Raw genomic sequence first — 20,461 nt, forward strand, 5'->3', positions numbered from 1 at the left:
GGGCAAATTCATGGTGGAGGGAGCCTCTAAAAAACCCAGTTTGGACCAATTCATGGTGGAGGGAGCCTCTAATTAGCCCAGTTTGGACCAATTAATTGTGGAGGGAGCCTCTAACCAGCCCAGTTTGGACCAATTAATGGTGGAGGGAGCCTCTAAAAAACCCAGTTTGGACCAATTCATGGTGGAGGGAGCCTCTAATTAGCCCAGTTTGGACCAATTAATTGTGGAGGGAGCCTCTAACCAGCCCAGTTTGGACCAATTAATGGTGGAGGGAGCCTCTAACCACCCCAGTTTGGACCAATTCATGGTGGAGGGAGCCTCTAACCACCCCAGTTTGGACCAATTCATGGTGGAGGGAGCCTCTAAACAGCCCAGTTTGGGCAAATTCATGGTGGAGGGAGCCTCTAACCAGCCCAGTTTGGACCAATTAATGGTGGAGGGAGCCTCTAAACAGCCCAGTTTGGGCAAATTCATGGTGGAGGGAGCCTCTAACCAGCCCAGTTTGGACCAATTAATGGTGGAGGGAGCCTCTAAACAGCCAAGTTTTGGGAAATTCATGGTGGAGGGAGCCTCTAACCAGCCCAGTTTGGACCAATTAATGGTGGAGGGAGCCTCTAACCACCCCAGTTTGGGCAAATTCATGGTGGAGGGAGCCTCTAACCAGCCCAGTTTGGACCAATTAATGGTGGAGGGAGCCTCTAAACAGCCCAGTTTGGGCAAATTCATGGTGGAGGGAGCCTCTAAACAGCCAAGTTTTGGGAAATTCATGGTGGAGGGAGCCTCTAACCAGCCCAGTTTGGACCAATTCATGGTGGAGGGAGCCTCTAAACAGCCCAGTTTGGGCAAATTCATGGTGGAGGGAGCCTCTAAAAAACCCAGTTTGGACCAATTCATGGTGGAGGGAGCCTCTAATTAGCCCAGTTTGGACCAATTAATTGTGGAGGGAGCCTCTAACCAGCCCAGTTTGGACCAATTAATGGTGGAGGGAGCCTCTAAAAAACCCAGTTTGGACCAATTCATGGTGGAGGGAGCCTCTAATTAGCCCAGTTTGGACCAATTAATTGTGGAGGGAGCCTCTAACCAGCCCAGTTTGGACCAATTAATGGTGGAGGGAGCCTCTAAAAAACCCAGTTTGGACCAATTCATGGTGGAGGGAGCCTCTAATTAGCCCAGTTTGGACCAATTAATTGTGGAGGGAGCCTCTAACCAGCCCAGTTTGGACCAATTAATGGTGGAGGGAGCCTCTAACCACCCCAGTTTGGACCAATTCATGGTGGAGGGAGCCTCTAACCACCCCAGTTTGGACCAATTCATGGTGGAGGGAGCCTCTAAACAGCCCAGTTTGGGCAAATTCATGGTGGAGGGAGCCTCTAACCAGCAGAGTTGGGGGAAATCAGGGTGGAGGGAGCCTAGTATTAGCAGAATTGTGCAACGCTTATGGTGGATGAGTATGAGGATGCGGAGGAATTGGAGAGGTTGAGTACAGACATGGAGTTTCATGTTGGGGTGCTTTACACAGGTGGGCACAAAAATGACGGCTCTACCCAGTGGTGGTTCATTTTTATCAAAGTGAGCCGGTCGGCACTCTCAGCTGACAGACGGGTGCGCTTGTCAGTGATGATGCCACCGGCTGCACTGAACACCCTCTCAGATAGGACGCTGGCGGCAGGACAGGACAGCACCTCCAAGGCATATAGGGCAAGTTCAAGCCACAGGTCCAACTTCGACACCCAATACGTGTAGGGCGCAGAGGGGTCGGAGAGGACAGGGCTGTGGTCGGAAAGGTATTCCCGCAACATGCGCCTATACTTCTCACGCCTGGTGACACTAGGACCCTCCGTGGCGGCACTTTGGCGAGGGGGTGCCATCAAGGTGTCCCAGACCTTAGACAGTGTGCCCCTCGTTTGTGTGGACTGGTGAGAACTTGGTTGCCTACTGGAGGAACTGCCCTCCCTGCCGCCAACGTCACATGCTGGAAACATCTCCATCATATTCTGCACCAATTGCCTGTGGCAAGCATTGATGCGATTGGCCCTCCCCTCTACCGGAATAAAAGACGAGATGTTGTTTTTATACCGGGGGTCAAGGATAGCAAAGATCCAGTACTGGTTGTCCTCCATGATTTTGACAATACGCTTGTCGGTTGTAAAGCACCCCAACATGAACTCAGCCATGTCTGCCACAGTGTTAGTTGGCATGACTCCTCTGGCCCCACCGGAAAGTTCAATCTCCATTTCCTCCTCATCCTCCATGTCTACCCATCCGCGCTGCAACAATGGGACGATTCGAAGTTGCCCGGAAGCCTCCTGTATCACCATCACATCATCGGACAACTCTTCTTCCTCCTCCTCCTCCTCCTCCTCCTCCATTAAACGCAGTGAAGCGGACAGATGTGTGGACCTACTCTCCAGCTGTGACGGATCGGATGCTATCCCTAACTCCTCTGTGTGATCTGAGTTATCCCTGATGTCAATCAGGGATTCTCTCAGAACACACAAGAGCGGGATTGTAAGGCTCACCATCGCATCCTCAGAGCTCACCCTCCTTGTGGACTCCTCAAAGACCCGTAGGATGTCACAAAGGTCTCTCATCCATGGCCACTCATGGATGTGAAACTGAGGCAGCTGACTTTGTGGCACCCTAGGGTTTTGTAGCTGGTATTCCATCAAAGGTCTCTGCTGCTCAACCACTCTATTCAACATCTGAAACGTTGAGTTCCAGCGTGTGGGGACGTCGCACAAAAGCCGGTGTTGTGGCACATGCAGGCGTTGCTGGAGAGATTTTAAGCTAGCAGCGGCTACTGTCGACTTGCGAAAGTGGGCGCACATGCGCCGCACTTTCACCAGTAGCTCTGGAACATTGGGGTAGCTCTTTAGGAAACGTTGCACCACTAGGTTGAAGACGTGGGCCAGGCATGGAACATGTTGGAGTCCGGCAAGCTCCAGAGCTGCTACCAGGTTCCGGCCGTTATCACAAACGACCATGCCTGGGCCCAGGTGCAGCGGCTCAAACCATATTGCCGTCTCATCGAGGAGGGCATCCCTCACCTCGGAGGCAGTGTGCTGTCTGTCCCCCAAGCTGATCAGCTTCAGCACAGCCTGCTGACGTCTACCAACGCCAGTGCTGCAACGTTTCCAACTCGTAGCTGGGGTCAATCTAACAGCGGAGGAGGAGGCGGTGGCGGAGGAGGAGGCGGTGGCGGAGGAGGAGGCGGTAGAAGAGGAGGAGGAGGGGGGTGTTCTTCTCGTGTCCCTGCCAGGAATGTTAGGCGGGGAGACGAGGTACACCGGGCCAGTTTGGGAAGCAGTCCCAGCCTCAACTACATTCACCCAGTGTGCCGTCAGTGAAATGTAGCGTCCCTGTCCGCATGCACTTGTCCACGCGTCGGTGGTCAAGTGGACCTTTGTGCAAAGCGCGGAACTAAGGGCCCGCCTGATGTTGAGTGACACGTGCTGGTGCAAGGCGGGGACGGCACACCGGGAGAAGTAGTGACGGCTAGGGACGGCATAGCGAGGTGCCGCAGTTGCCATCAGGTCCAGGAAGGCGGGAGTTTCAACAAGCCGGAACGCCAACATCTCCTGGGCCAGCAGTTTAGCGATGTTGGCGTTCAAGGCTTGCGCGTGTGGGTGGTTAGCAGTGTATTTCTGCCGCCGCTCCAATGTCTGAGAGATGGTGGGTTGTTGTAAAGAAACGCCTGATGGTGCCTTTGATGGTGCAGGAGAAGGAGATAAGACAGGACCAGGGGAGGATGAGGTAGAAGTCAACAAAGTGGCGGAGGCAGATGAAGTGGTGTCCTGGCTCGTCCTCTGGAGTGCATCGCCAGCACAGTCAGCAGTGGCAGTGGCAGAGGCAGAGGCAGAGGCAGTGGCAGTGGCGTGAACGGCAGTCGGCCTTTGTCCTGCCGTTGCTGCCTGCCACTGATTCCAGTGCTTGGATTCCAAATGACGGCGCATTGAAGTGGTGGACAGGTTGCTCTTCTCAGAGCCCCTAATCAATTTCGAGAGGCAAATTGTGCAGACAACACTATATCTGTCCTCGGCGCATTCCTTGAAAAAACTCCACACCTTCGAGAAACGTGCCCTCGAGGTGGGAGTTTTTCGGGGCTGGGTACGAACTGGAACATCTTGGGAGATTCCGGGTGTGGCCTGGCTTCGCCTAAGCTGCTGACCTCTGCCTCTGCCTCTAGCTACCCTTTTTGGTGCTGCACCTGCCTCAACATCCACACTACTTTCCCCGCTTGACATCCCCCCTGTCCAGGTCGGGTCAGTGTCCTCATCATCCACCACTTCCTCTTCCAACTCCTGTCTCATCTCCTCCTCCCGCACAATGCGCCGGTCAACTGGATGCCCTGACGGCAACTGCGTCACATCATCGTCGATGAGGGTGGGTTGCTGGTCATCCACCACCAAATCGAACGGAGATGGAGGAGACTCTAGTGTTTGAGCATCTGGATACAGATGCTCCTCTGTTAGGTTCGTGGAATCGTGACGTGGAGAGGCAGGTTGAGGGACAATGAAAGGAGCGGAGAACAGCTCTGGGGAGCAGGGACAGTTTGGGTTATTGTTCTGTAAAGCTTCGGAATTTTGGGAGGAAGGAAGACAAGACTGTTGGGTAATAGGAGGAGAGGAGGCAGAGTCTGACTGGCTGCTGGACAATGTGCTGTAAGCGTTCTCTGACAGCCATTGCAAGACCTGTTCCTGGTTCTCGGGCCTACTAAGGTTTGTACCCTGCAGTTTAGTTAATGTGGCAAGCAACCCTGGCACTGTGGAGTGGCGCAATGCTTGCTGCCCCACAGGAGTAGGCACGGGACGCCCTGTGGCTTCACTGCTACCTTGCTCCCCAGAACCATTCCCCCGACCTCGCCCACGGCCTCGTCCACGTCCCTTTCCGGGAGCCTTGCGCATTTTGAATTCCTAGTTAGAAATTGGCACTGTATACCAGTAGTAAAAATTGTGGGTGCACGTAACCCCAATATATTCTTTGAATTCCCAGTCAGAAACTGGCACTATATGGCAGTAGCAAGAAATGAGGGTATTTGTATTCCCAATATACTCTTTGAATTCCCAGTCAGACAATGGCACTGTATACCAGTAGTAAAAATTGTGGGTGCACGTAACCCCAATATATTCTTTGAATTACCAGTCAGAAACTGGCACTATATGGCAGTAGCAAGAAATGAGGGTATTTATAACCCCAATATATTCTTTGAATTCCCAGTCAGACAATGGCACTGTATACCAGTAGTAAAAATTGTGGGTGCACGTAACCCCAATATATTCTTTGAATTCCCAGTCAGAAACTGGCACTATATGGCAGTAGCAAGAAATGAGGGTATTTGTATTCCCAATATACTCTTTGAATTCCCAGTCAGACAATGGCACTGTATACCAGTAGTAAAAATTGTGGGTGCACGTAACCCCAATATATTCTTTGAATTCCCAGTCAGACACTGGCACTATATGGCAGTAGCAAGAAATGAGGGTATTTGTATTCCCAATATATTCTTTGAATTCCCAGTCAGACAATGGCACTGTATACCAGTAGTAAAAATTGTGGGTGCACGTAACCCCAATATATTCTTTGAATTACCAGTCAGAAACTGGCACTATATGGCAGTAGCAAGAAATGAGGGTATTTATAACCCCAATATATTCTTTGAATTCCCAGTCAGACAATGGCACTGTATACCAGTAGTAAAAATTGTGGGTGCACGTAACCCCAATATATTCTTTGAATTCCCAGTCAGAAACTGGCACTATATGGCAGTAGCAAGAAATGAGGGTATTTATAACCCCAATATATTCTTTGAATTCCCAGTCAGACAATGGCACTGTATACCAGTAGTAAAAATTGTGGGTGCACGTAACCCCAATATATTCTTTGAATTCCCAGTCAGAAACTGGCACTATATGGCAGTAGCAAGAAATGAGGGTATTTGTATTCCCAATATACTCTTTGAATTCCCAGTCAGACAATGGCACTGTATACCAGTAGTAAAAATTGTGGGTGCACGTAACCCCAATATATTCTTTGAATTCCCAGTCAGAAACTGGCACTATATGGCAGTAGCAAGAAATGAGGGTATTTGTATTCCCAATATACTCTTTGAATTCCCAGTCAGACAATGGCACTGTATACCAGTAGTAAAAATTGTGGGTGCACGTAACCCCAATATATTCTTTGAATTCCCAGTCAGACACTGGCACTATATGGCAGTAGCAAGAAATGAGGGTATTTGTATTCCCAATATACTCTTTGAATTCCCAGTCAGACAATGGCACTGTATACCAGTAGTAAAAATTGTGGGTGCACGTAACCCCAATATATTCTTTGAATTACCAGTCAGAAACTGGCACTATATGGCAGTAGCAAGAAATGAGGGTATTTATAACCCCAATATATTCTTTGAATTCCCAGTCAGACAATGGCACTGTATACCAGTAGTAAAAATTGTGGGTGCACGTAACCCCAATATATTCTTTGAATTCCCAGTCAGAAACTGGCACTATATGGCAGTAGCAAGAAATGAGGGTATTTGTATTCCCAATATACTCTTTGAATTCCCAGTCAGACAATGGCACTGTATACCAGTAGTAAAAATTGTGGGTGCACGTAACCCCAATATATTCTTTGAATTCCCAGTCAGACACTGGCACTATATGGCAGTAGCAAGAAATGAGGGTATTTGTATTCCCAATATATTCTTTGAATTCCCAGTCAGACAATGGCACTGTATACCAGTAGTAAAAATTGTGGGTGCACGTAACCCCAATATATTCTTTGAATTACCAGTCAGAAACTGGCACTATATGGCAGTAGCAAGAAATGAGGGTATTTATAACCCCAATATATTCTTTGAATTCCCAGTCAGACAATGGCACTGTATACCAGTAGTAAAAATTGTGGGTGCACGTAACCCCAATATATTCTTTGAATTCCCAGTCAGAAACTGGCACTATATGGCAGTAGCAAGAAATGAGGGTATTTATAACCCCAATATATTCTTTGAATTCCCAGTCAGACAATGGCACTGTATACCAGTAGTAAAAATTGTGGGTGCACGTAACCCCAATATATTCTTTGAATTCCCAGTCAGAAACTGGCACTATATGGCAGTAGCAAGAAATGAGGGTATTTGTATTCCCAATATACTCTTTGAATTCCCAGTCAGACAATGGCACTGTATACCAGTAGTAAAAATTGTGGGTGCACGTAACCCCAATATATTCTTTGAATTCCCAGTCAGAAACTGGCACTATATGGCAGTAGCAAGAAATGAGGGTATTTGTATTCCCAATATACTCTTTGAATTCCCAGTCAGACAATGGCACTGTATACCAGTAGTAAAAATTGTGGGTGCACGTAACCCCAATATATTCTTTGAATTCCCAGTCAGACACTGGCACTATATGGCAGTAGCAAGAAATGAGGGTATTTGTATTCCCAATATACTCTTTGAATTCCCAGTCAGACAATGGCACTGTATACCAGTAGTAAAAATTGTGGGTGCACGTAACCCCAATATATTCTTTGAATTACCAGTCAGAAACTGGCACTATATGGCAGTAGCAAGAAATGAGGGTATTTATAACCCCAATATATTCTTTGAATTCCCAGTCAGACAATGGCACTGTATACCAGTAGTAAAAATTGTGGGTGCACGTAACCCCAATATATTCTTTGAATTCCCAGTCAGAAACTGGCACTATATGGCAGTAGCAAGAAATGAGGGTATTTGTATTCCCAATATACTCTTTGAATTCCCAGTCAGACAATGGCACTGTATACCAGTAGTAAAAATTGTGGGTGCACGTAACCCCAATATATTCTTTGAATTCCCAGTCAGACACTGGCACTATATGGCAGTAGCAAGAAATGAGGGTATTTGTATTCCCAATATATTCTTTGAATTCCCAGTCAGACAATGGCACTGTATACCAGTAGTAAAAATTGTGGGTGCACGTAACCCCAATATATTCTTTGAATTACCAGTCAGAAACTGGCACTATATGGCAGTAGCAAGAAATGAGGGTATTTGTATTCCCAATATATTCTTTGAATTCCCAGTCAGACAATGGCACTGTATACCAGTAGTAAAAATTGTGGGTGCACGTAACCCCAATATATTCTTTGAATTACCAGTCAGAAACTGGCACTATATGGCAGTAGCAAGAAATGAGGGTATTTATAACCCCAATATATTCTTTGAATTCCCAGTCAGACAATGGCACTGTATACCAGTAGTAAAAATTGTGGGTGCACGTAACCCCAATATATTCTTTGAATTCCCAGTCAGAAACTGGCACTATATGGCAGTAGCAAGAAATGAGGGTATTTATAACCCCAATATATTCTTTGAATTCCCAGTCAGACAATGGCACTGTATACCAGTAGTAAAAATTGTGGGTGCACGTAACCCCAATATATTCTTTGAATTCCCAGTCAGAAACTGGCACTATATGGCAGTAGCAAGAAATGAGGGTATTTGTATTCCCAATATACTCTTTGAATTCCCAGTCAGACAATGGCACTGTATACCAGTAGTAAAAATTGTGGGTGCACGTAACCCCAATATATTCTTTGAATTCCCAGTCAGACACTGGCACTATATGGCAGTAGCAAGAAATGAGGGTATTTGTATTCCCAATATACTCTTTGAATTCCCAGTCAGACAATGGCACTGTATACCAGTAGTAAAAATTGTGGGTGCACGTAACCCCAATATATTCTTTGAATTACCAGTCAGAAACTGGCACTATATGGCAGTAGCAAGAAATGAGGGTATTTATAACCCCAATATATTCTTTGAATTCCCAGTCAGACAATGGCACTGTATACCAGTAGTAAAAATTGTGGGTGCACGTAACCCCAATATATTCTTTGAATTCCCAGTCAGAAACTGGCACTATATGGCAGTAGCAAGAAATGAGGGTATTTGTATTCCCAATATACTCTTTGAATTCCCAGTCAGACAATGGCACTGTATACCAGTAGTAAAAATTGTGGGTGCACGTAACCCCAATATATTCTTTGAATTCCCAGTCAGACACTGGCACTATATGGCAGTAGCAAGAAATGAGGGTATTTGTATTCCCAATATATTCTTTGAATTCCCAGTCAGACAATGGCACTGTATACCAGTAGTAAAAATTGTGGGTGCACGTAACCCCAATATATTCTTTGAATTACCAGTCAGAAACTGGCACTATATGGCAGTAGCAAGAAATGAGGGTATTTGTATTCCCAATATATTCTTTGAATTCCCAGTCAGACAATGGCACTGTATACCAGTAGTAAAAATTGTGGGTGTATATAGCCCCAATTCTATTGCTAGGGGACTTGCAGGGTATTTCTGGGGTGAAGGTGGGGGGGCACACCGTTGGAACGGGTATCGGGGTATATATCGGGTATACGGGAATACACTGACAGTGTATTCCATTCAGGATCCTGGGAAAGCTGGGTTGCGGCGATTGAGCCCGTCAGTGCCACGTTACACTGACAAGCTTCTCCCTGGAATTTAGCTCTTACAAGAGCTGTTGGTTGTCTTCTCCTTCCTATCCTAGCCTGTCCCTGCCTACCCAGAATCTAAGCCCTAGCTAGCTGGACGGAAACCTCCGTCCTCGGTGAATTGCAAGCTCAGAATGACGCGAAGCTGGGCGTCGCTGTTCTTTTAAATTAGAGGTCACATGTTTTCGGCAGCCAATGGGTTTTGCCTACTTTTTTCAACGTCACCGGTGTCGTAGTTCCTGTCCCACCTACCCAGCGCTGTTATTGGAGCAAAAAAGGCGCCAGGGAAGGTGGGAGGGGAATCGAGTAATGGCGCACTTTACCACGCGGTGTTCGATTCGATTCGAACATGCCGAACAGCCTAATATCCGATCGAACATGAGTTCGATAGAACACTGTTCGCTCATCTCTAGTCTTTAGTAGTTGATACCTTTTTAATGGCTAACAAAAGTGATGACAGATTGCAAGCTTTCGAGACTACTAGGTCTCTTCATCAGGCATGGTATGACACAATTTCTGAAGGCAGGCATATTTATACAGAAAAAGGGGCACAGGAATCAAGTGACCTGTGTGACATGTGATGGAAAGCAGTACACAAACAAATAAATAGATAAGTTAAAAACAAATTATCAGTTCAAAGGATGGTCATCTGCATTTTTTATGGTCCCTTTGATTGGTGATGTGATGCCTAGCTCTTGTAGAAGGACATAAATCCATGTGACAGATTTAACCCCCTCTGGAATGTGGTAAAGCTGGTCATGAGTTTATTCTCCCATATTCTCCTGTCTCTTTTACATTTGAAATTCCCCCTTAAAACCAAAATCTTCATGTCATTGATGATATTATGATTTTGATTAGAAGTGTTTTGGCACAGGGAGGTCCATTCTCTGCTCTGTAATTGTGTGGCGGTGTGAGTTCATCCACATTCTGAGTGTCTGTCCCGTCTCCCCTACATAAAGACCCCCTGTACATTTGATACATATTATTAAATACACCACATTAGGTGTGCTGCAGGTGAAGGTACCTGGGATCTTGTAGCCGGATTAGAGTTGGGGATCTTTATTTTGTCGGTAGTCAGTATGTGCGGGCATGTTTTGCAATTTTTCTTTCTGCACGGACCTCACCTCCAACTACAACCAGAACATATTCTCCATATTCTCATATCCGTAACTTTTTAAAATTTTTGTGTTTGGGTTTTACATAAGGAATTTTTTTTAGGGGCCAGATGTACTTTTTATTTATGTATACCATTTTGGGGAATATCTGATGTTTTAAAATAATTTTATATTCAAATTTTTATTTCAGGTGAAACAGCAAAAACAATGGTGGCTTTTCACCTCTAATAAAAATGATGTTTACTCTATGGCAAAAATATATTAATAAGTTCATATAATGTCCGTTTTCGGACACACGGATACCTATGCTAACTTTATTTATGTATTCTTATGTGTTGTAGAAAAGAAAGGGGGAATTTGAATTATTAAAACATTCTTATTTTTAATTCTTATTTTGATACTCTAAGGGTCCTGAACCCTAGGGGGTATTATCACTAATGCAATGCATTGTATAATCGCAGTACTTCTATTACAGGTTGCCTAGAGCAATTAAAATGTAATGATCCGTCACTCGGTATTTAATTGATTAGGTGCTCAGAAAAGGCATCTCACCGCCATATTCAATGAAGAAAGAATATTTCTGGCACTCAATGGGAATTTTTCATATATTTATTTTAAGCATCCAGAGTTATACAAGTAGACGTTTCGGTCAATTTAGACCTTCCTCAGTACAACGGATGCAGGAAGAGTGAACACATGGTGATTAGGAAAAGGTCCTAGAGCAGTCTGTAATGGAAAACAAGCCTGGGAGCCTACAATAGCTTTATTTAAATGCCAACATACAATGTAATGGTATGGCTGATGTCGGGAAAGGGTAAAGAACAACTGATAGCTTGTAGAGATGAGCGAACAGTGTTCTATCGAACACATGTTCGATCGGATATCAGGGTGTTCGCCATGTTCGAATCGAATCGAACACCACGTGGTAAAGTGCGCCAAAATTCGATTCCCCTCCCACCTTCCCTGGCGCCTTTTTTGCACCAATAACAGCGCAGGGGAGGTGGGACAGGAACTACGACACCGGGGGCATTGAAAAAAATTGGAAAAAGTCATTGGCTGCCGAAATCAGGTGACCTCCATTTTAGACGAATAGTGGATTTCAAATCCGGGTCATATGAGAATGTGAACTTTGTGACTATGAGACAGGGATAGCTGTACAGGCAGGGATAGCTAGGGATAACCTTTATTTAGGGGGGAATGTTATTAAAAATAACTTTTTGGGGCTCTATCGGGTGTGTAATTGTGATTTTTGTGAGATAAACTTTTTCCCATAGGGATGCATTGGCCAGCGCTGATTGGCCGAATTCCGTACTCTGGCCAATCAGTGCTGGCCAATGCATTCTATTAGCTTGATGAAGCAGAGTGTGCACAAGGGTTCAAGCGCACCCTCGGCTCTGATGTAGCAGAGCCGAGGCTGCACAAGGGTTCAAGCGCACCCTCGGCTCTGATGTAGGAGAGCCGAGGGTGCACTTGAACCCTTGTGCACCCTCAGCTCTGCTACATCAGAGCCGAGGGTGCGCTTGAACCCTTGTGCACACTCTGCTTCATCAAGCTAATAGAATGCATTGGCCAGCGCTGATTGGCCAATGTATTCTATTAGCCTGATGAAGTAGAGCTGAATGTGTGTGCTAAGCACACACATTCAGCTCTACTTCATCGGGCTAATAGAATGCATTGGCCAGCGCTGATTGGCCAGAGTACGGAACTCGACCAATCAGCGCTGGCTCTGCTGGAGGAGGCGGAGTCTAAGATCGCTCCACACCAGTCTCCATTCAGGTCCGACCTTAGACTCCGCCTCCTCCGGCAGAGCCAGCGCTGATTGGCCGAAGGCTGGCCAATGCATTCCTATGCGAATGCAGACTTAGCAGTGCTGAGTCAGTTTTGCTCAACTACACATCTGATGCACACTCGGCACTGCTACATCAGATGTAGCAATCTGATGTAGCAGAGCCGAGGGTGCACTAGAACCCCTGTGCAAACTCAGTTCACGCTAATAGAATGCATTGGCCAGCGCTGATTGGCCAATGCATTCTATTAGCCCGATGAAGTAGAGCTGAATGTGTGTGCTAAGCACACACATTCAGCACTGCTTCATCACGCCAATACAATGCATTAGCCAGTGCTGATTGGCCAGAGTACGGAATTCGGCCAATCAGCGCTGGCTCTGCTGGAGGAGGCGGAGTCTAAGATCGCTCCACACCAGTCTCCATTCAGGTCCGACCTTAGACTCCGCCTCCTCCGGCAGAGCCAGCGCTGATTGGCCGAAGGCTGGCCAATGCATTCCTATGCGAATGCAGACTTAGCAGTGCTGAGTCAGTTTTGCTCAACTACACATCTGATGCACACTCGGCACTGCTACATCAGATGTAGCAATCTGATGTAGCAGAGCCGAGGGTGCACTAGAACCCCTGTGCAAACTCAGTTCACGCTAATAGAATGCATTGGCCAGCGCTGATTGGCCAATGCATTCTATTAGCCCGATGAAGTAGAGCTGAATGTGTGTGCTAAGCACACTCATTCAGCACTGCTTCATCACGCCAATACAATGCATTAGCCAGTGCTGATTGGCCAGAGTACGGAATTCGGCCAATCAGCGCTGGCCAATGCATTCTATTAGCCCGATGAAGTAGAGCTGAATGTGTGTGCTAAGCACACTCATTCAGCACTGCTTCATCACGCCAATACAATGCATTAGCCAGTGCTGATTGGCCAGAGTACGGAATTCGGCCAATCAGCGCTGGCCAATGCATTCTATTGGCCCGATGAAGTAGAGCTGAATGTGTGTGCTAAGCACACACATTCAGCACTGCTTCATCACGCCAATACAATGCATTAGCCAGTGCTGATTGGCCAGAGTACGGAATTCGGCCAATCAGCGCTGGCTCTGCTGGAGGAGGCGGAGTCTAAGGTTGGACCTGAATGGAGACTGGTGTGGAGCGATCTTAGACTCCGCCTCCTCCAGCAGAGCCAGCGCTGATTGGCCGAATTCCGTACTCTGGCCAATCAGCACTGGCTAATGCATTGTATTGGCGTGATGAAGCAGTGCTGAATGTGTGTGCTTAGCACACACATTCAGCTCTACTTCATCGGGCTAATAGAATGCATTGGCCAGCGCTGATTGGCCGAATTCCGTACTCTGGCCAATCAGCACTGGCTAATGCATTGTATTGGCGTGATGAAGCAGTGCTGAATGTGTGTGCTTAGCACACACATTCAGCTCTACTTCATCGGGCTAATAGAATGCATTGGCCAGCGCTGATTGGCCAGAGTACGGAATTCGGCCAATCAGCGCTGGCTCTGCTGGAGGAGGCGGAGTCTAAGATCGCTCCACACCAGTCTCCATTCAGGTCCGACCTTAGACTCCGCCTCCTCCAGCAGAGCCAGCGCTGATTGGCCGAATTCCGTACTCTGGCCAATCAGCACTGGCTAATGCATTGTATTGGCGTGATGAAGCAGTGCTGAATGTGTGTGCTTAGCACACACATTCAGCTCTACTTCATCGGGCTAATAGAATGCATTGGCCAGCGCTGATTGGCCGAATTCCGTACTCTGGCCAATCAGCACTGGCTAATGCATTGTATTGGCGTGATGAAGCAGTGCTGAATGAGTGTGCTTAGCACACACATTCAGCTCTACTTCATCGGGCTAATAGAATGCATTGGCCAATCAGCGCTGGCCAATGCATTCTATTAGCGTGAACTGAGTTTGCACAGGGGTTCTAGTGCACCCTCGGCTCTGCTACATCAGATTGCTACATCTGATGTAGCAGTGCCGAGTGTGCATCAGATGTGTAGTTGAGCAAAACTGACTCAGCACTGCTAAGTCTGCATTCGCATAGGAATGCATTGGCCAGCCTTCGGCCAATCAGCGCTGGCTCTGCCGGAGGAGGCGGAGTCTAAGGTCGGACCTGAATGGAGACTGGTGTGGAGCTATCTTAGACTCCGCCTCCTCCAGCAGAGCCAGCGCTGATTGGTCGAGTTCCGTACTCTGGCCAATCAGCACTGGCCAATGCATTTCTATGGGGAAAAGTTAGCTTGCGAAAATCGCAAACTGACAGGGATTTCCATGAAATAAAGTGACTTTTATGCCCCCAGACATGCTTCCCCTGCTGTCCCAGTGTCATTCCAGGGTGTTGGTATCATTTCCTGGGGTGTCATAGTGGACTTGGTGACCCTCCAGACACGAATTTGGGTTTCCCCCTTAACGAGTTTATGTTCCCCATAGACTATAATGGGGTTCGAAACCCATTCGAACACTCGAACAGTGAGCGGCTGTTCGAATTGAATTTCGAACCTCGAACATTTTAGTGTTCGCTCATCTCTAATAGCTTGAAAAAAAAATGTTTTTTTTTCCTCATATTAATGCAACCAATGAGATCACGTCTTTCATTTTCTAACTGGAAAATGACAGCTGTAACCTGATGGACTTCCATGACGATATCCATATTTTCTCTGGTTATGTTTCATACATGGTGTCACTGTCTGAGGTTGTAAATACGAATGTAATATGATTGCTAAAATACCTGTTATATAACATTTCATCAAACAGTCAAAGAGCATATCAATTTACATCTGTGCAGTGTAATATTAACTGTCTTACCCAGAGAAAAGGTTACAATTAACACATTTTATTTTAGGAGAGAAGTTAGAAGACAAGGTTGAAAAATAATATTTCTGCAGACATGATTTGGCATTAAAAGAAATTTTGATTTCAGATTGTATTGGTATGAATGCACATTATCATAACACTTAGAGAAATATAGATAGATAAAACTTTTTTCTATATTTATTTTATATTTATTTGTTCTTTGGGTTTTTTGGGGTTTTTTTCCGAAATAAAAAATTGGACAGAGCATAGCACGAGGGTGTGATCTCCCCTTGTTGTACAAATTCATTATAATTTTTAATTTCGTGTACACAATATTTCAAAACTACATCCACCAGGAGATAGCATACTTTTGACTTTTTGAGCCATTGAAGTTTTTCTCTGGCTCCAGTCGCTCCTGAGCAATCAGAAAAAAAGCAAAGGCAGCTCTCAATGTGAAAAAATCTTTTATTTCCAATGCAATATTTCAGCTCTATCCGAGGCTTTATAAAGTAGAATGAAATGTTGCATTGGGAATGGAAGATGACTATTCACATTGAGTTCTGCCTTTCTATTTTTATGGATGATTTTCACCCATTGGAATCAAGTTGTTAGGTGTGCTCCAGAATATCAGAAAACATTTTTATCTTGTGCTATTTCTTTCCTTTTTTGATTGTACAGAGCGAACTAGGGTGTGTAGAGGGCTGGCAGTGACGTCTAACTGTCAGACCCAGTTCACACCAGAAGCGCCCTGGTGTGAACTGGGTCTGACAGTTAGACGTCACTGCCAGCCCTCTACACACCCTAGTTCGCTCTGTACAATCACAGCGGCCTGTGTAGGTCCGAGCAGCCGCACAAGGACTCAGTCTAGACAGCACTTTGGTGCTAGACTGTCCACAATTAGCTAGTGTGCACACAGTGGCTTCCTGATGCACACCAAGCAGCTACCAACTAAAGTATTTTTCCTTTTTTAGGAAATAGAGTTCTACCTGAACTGCAATACTGCCTAACAAAGTTTCTAACTAGCTAGCTAGCTATCCTGAGCACACGCAGTGCATTTGTGAATTGACATTAAGGCAGCGGGCTGAGGAACCTCCCTCCTTATAAAGGGAAAGGGCGGTCCACTTTCGGCCAAGCCAGCTGCCCAAGGCGGAGGTGATTGGTTGATACAACTGTCAATCACAGCCTGACCACACCTTCCGGCTGCAAGAGGGTTTAACCCTTGATAAACATGACTGCCGGCACAAGGGTGAAGTGACAGGCGGCAATACGCTACCGCAGAGGGACGGGCAGCGACCCGACCCCTAGGCCGCAGTTGCCGCACAGTCCTAAAACTACCCCCCCCTCCACGGCGCATCGACGCCATGCGTCTCCGGTTCCGTTCAAATTGCACCACAAGTCGTGGAGCGTGAACCTGATCTGCAGGTTCCCAAGTGCGGTCCTCTGGACCATAACCTGCCCAGTCAATCAGGTAAAACAGTCTACCACGAATAGTCTTGGCATTCATTATCTCTTTGACCTCAAAATCATCCTGAGGCGATTCCGACTCCTCCGGAAGGCGCCTAGAATACTGGGTTAGGACCAGAGGTTTCAGGAGAGAGATATGGAAGGAGTTGTTGATTCGCCAAGACCTGGGTAGCTGCAGTTTGTATGTCACCTGATTTACTTGGGACAGGACTTTAAATGGACCCACAAACCGCGGAGCAAACCGCAGTGAAGGAACCCGGAGACGGAGATGGCGGGAAGAGAGCCAGACACGATCCCCCGAGGACAATACCGTCCCAGGCCTGCGTCTAACGTTAGCTGTAGCCCTCATTCTGTCCTTTGCCCGACTCATGGAGGCCTGCACCTGATCCCACACCTCTCTGGTGCGCGCGGCCCACAGCCGGCACGTCAGAGATCACCGGGATGGGCAGAGGGATGCGCGGATGACGACCATACAGCATAAAGAATGGCGTTTTCTCCGTGGAGTCAGCCACCGCATTGTTAAGTGCAAACTCTGCCCATGGCAACAGCTCCACCCAATCGTCATGGCGGGAGGAGACAAAGTGACGCAAGTAGGTCTCCATAGTCTGGTTCATCCTCTCCACCAGACCATTAGACTGGGGATGGTAGGACGACGACAGGCATAACTCCATGCGCATCAACTGGCACAGTGCCCTCCAAAAATGTGCCGTGAACTGCGACCCTCGATCAGAAACTATCTTTTCTGGCATACCATGAATCCGAAAGACATGCCTAATAAAAAGACGTGCCAACTCCTTGGCAGAAGGCAGCCCTGGTAACGCCACTAAGATAGTTATTTTGGTAAAATGATCAGTCACCACCCAAATTACCTTCCTGCCCGATGACGTTGGCAGGTCTGTGACAAAATCCATACCCACGATTTGCCAAGGTGATTCTGGTATAGGGAGAGGGTGCAGTAGGCCAGCTGGATGCTGGCGTGAGGGCTTGTTGCGAGCGCAAATGTCACAAGCTCGCACAAAGGCCTGCACATCTTTAGAAAGAGAGGGCCAATAGTAGTGCCGGGAGATCAACTCCCTGGTGCGCCGGAGACCAAAGTGTCCTCCGACACGGGACGCATGTCCCCACGACAACACTTCTTGTCGCTGTGAGAGAGGAACCAGAGTCTTCCCAGGTGGCACCCGAGTTAGATTCACTGGGTTGACCACCAGTTGTTTTTCAGAGGGAATGATTAGTCTGGCCTCAGATTCCTCCTCATCAGGTTTGACAAAGGAGCGGGACAGAGCATCTGCCTGCAAATTTTTCTCCCCAGGTATATAATGTGACACAAAATTAAAGCGAGAAAAGAAAAGTGCCCATCGCGCTTGGCGAGCATTCAGTCTCTGTGCAGACTGAATATAGGTAAGGTTTTTGTGATCTGTGAAAATGTGCACAGGATGTGCAGCCCCCTCCAGAAGATGGCGCCACTCCTCCAACGCCAATTTTATTGCTAGGAGTTCACGGTCACCAATTGAATAATTCCTCTCTGCTGAGGAAAAGAGTTTGTAAAAGAAGGCACATGTGACCTTTTTCCCAACGCTGTTCCTCTGGAACAGCATAGCCCCCGCTCCCACGGAAGACGCATCCACCTCCAGACAGAAAGGTCTAGACACGTCTGGTCGGTGTAAAACGGGTGCTTCTACAAATCGCTGCTTTAGCATGGAGAAGGCCTGTTCTACTGCGGGAGTCCAATTATTAGGGTTAGCTCCCTTTTTGGTGAGAGCCGAAAGAGGGGCTACTAGTGTGGAGAAGTGTGGAATGAACTGTCTGTAATAGTTTGCAAAACCCAAGAACCTCTGAACTGCCTTTAGAGTTTGAGGCTTTGGCCATTTGAGGATTGCCTCATGCTTCTGAGGATCCATTTGGAGGCCTTCGCCTGACACAATATACCCCAGAAATGGCAGTCTCTCATGCTCAAACAGACATTTTTCTAGTTTTGCGTAAAGCCGATTGTCACGCAGGCGCGAAAGGACCATGCACACTGTTCGCCGGTGGTCAGTCATATTAGATGAAAAAATAAGAATATCATCCAAGTATACCACCACTGAGGTCTGCAGGAGGTCACGGAAGATGTCGTTTACAAATGACTGGAAAACTGCGGGGACATTGGCCAGGCCGAAAGGCATGACTAGGTATTCGTAATGACCGTCCCTGGTGTTGAACGCAGTCTTCCATTCATCTCCCTTGCGTATACGTATCAAATTATACGCCCCCCGTAGGTCTAATTTGGTAAAAATGGTGGCCCCCTTGAACCGATCAAATAGTTCAGCAATGAGGGGCAGGGGGTACCTATTTTTCACTGTGATGGCATTTAGACCCCGGTAATCTATGCACGGGCGAAGGGAGCCATCTTTTTTCTCTACAAAGAAGAAGCCCGCGCCTGCGGGAGACGAGGATTTTCGTATGAATCCCCTTTCAAGATTCTCCTTAATATAATCAGACATCGCCCGAGTCTCGGGAAGGGAGAGAGGGTAAACCCTGCCCCGAGGTGGCGTAGCCCCTGGCAACAGATCTATGGTGCAGTCGTAAGATCTGTGTTCTGGCAGAGTTTCAGCTGCTTTTTTGGAAAAAACGTCTGCAAACCCTGCATATTGAGGGGGCAAGCCTTCCAGTTCCGGAGGCAACACTGGAGAGACGGCTGGCTGTACTGGTATCATACATTTCTCCTGGCACTCCGGACTCCAACTAATGATCTCCCCCTGCCTCCAGTCTATAACTGGGGAATGCCAGCGAAGCCAGGGGAGACCTAACAATACCGCATCAGCTAAACCCTCTATAACGTGAAAGGAGAGCTGCTCGGTATGTAGTGCTCCGCTTTGTAGAAAAATAGGCGGAGTCTCAAAACGGATCCGTGAGTGGATTTGTGACCCGTCGACCACCGTTATGTCAATGGGGGTCTCAAGTGCCCTCATAGGAATGGCATGTTCCTGGGCGAATTTTTCTGAAATAAAGTTCCCCATGGCCCCAGAATCAACAAATGCCCTAGTATTGACCCACCCATTCTCAAGCCTAAGGGCTACTGGGAACCGGATACGAGTAAGGGGTTTTAGCGTGCCCAGTAACCCCCCCTTGATGGGTACTGGACAGACTCGTTTCCCGGTGGTTTAGAGCATTGAGGGGCAGTGTGCCCTGGTTGGTTACAACGGAAACAGACCACCCCCTTAGCTTTCCTTCTTCTGCTGCCACCAGAAGGGAAAACTTGAGAGGTGTCCATGGGTTCCGTGGACCCCTCAACTGGCAGGGCAACAACGGGCTTAGAGACCCCCCCCCTTGGGCCCTAGGTTATATTCAACCTCCCGTTCCACTCTTCTATCAGATAATTGTATATCAACACGTGTTGCCGTGTTGATAAGGGAGGCGAGAGAGGCAGACGGTTCCCTGCCTGCTAATTCGTCCTTTATGTGTGAGGACAAACCTTCCCGAAAAATAGCCAATAAAACTTTGTCTGGCCAATCCAGTTTGGAAGCTAAGGTTCGAAACTCGATGGCAAAATTAGCGACCGAGTTTTTTCCTTGTCGCAACCGCAAGAGCTGAGATGCATAGGTGGACTGGGGCACAGGGCCATGAAACACCAAACGAAGTGCTTCAAGCAGAGAGGTTAGTGTAGCCAACTCTGCCGCGCCCCGTTCCTTCAAGGGGGTGACCCAGGTCAAAGCTCTTCCGGTAAGCAGCGAAACTACAAAGGCCACCTTAGCTTTCTCTTCAGGGAAGAGGCTGGGACATGCCTCAATATATGTGGTGCACTGGTGAAT

The 20,461-nt window shown here is 47.3% G+C and overlaps 1 protein-coding gene across 4 annotated transcripts in view; it reads right to left on the reverse strand.

The window, feature by feature from the left end:
• Positions 1–20,461, reverse strand: part of PDE1C (phosphodiesterase 1C) — a 662,111-nt gene that overhangs the window by 438,387 nt on the left and 203,263 nt on the right. The gene's annotated exons all lie outside the window — the stretch shown is intronic.

This window comes from Leptodactylus fuscus, chromosome 4, assembly GCF_031893055.1.
Source record: "Leptodactylus fuscus isolate aLepFus1 chromosome 4, aLepFus1.hap2, whole genome shotgun sequence".
Lineage (NCBI taxonomy): Eukaryota > Metazoa > Chordata > Amphibia > Anura > Leptodactylidae > Leptodactylus > Leptodactylus fuscus.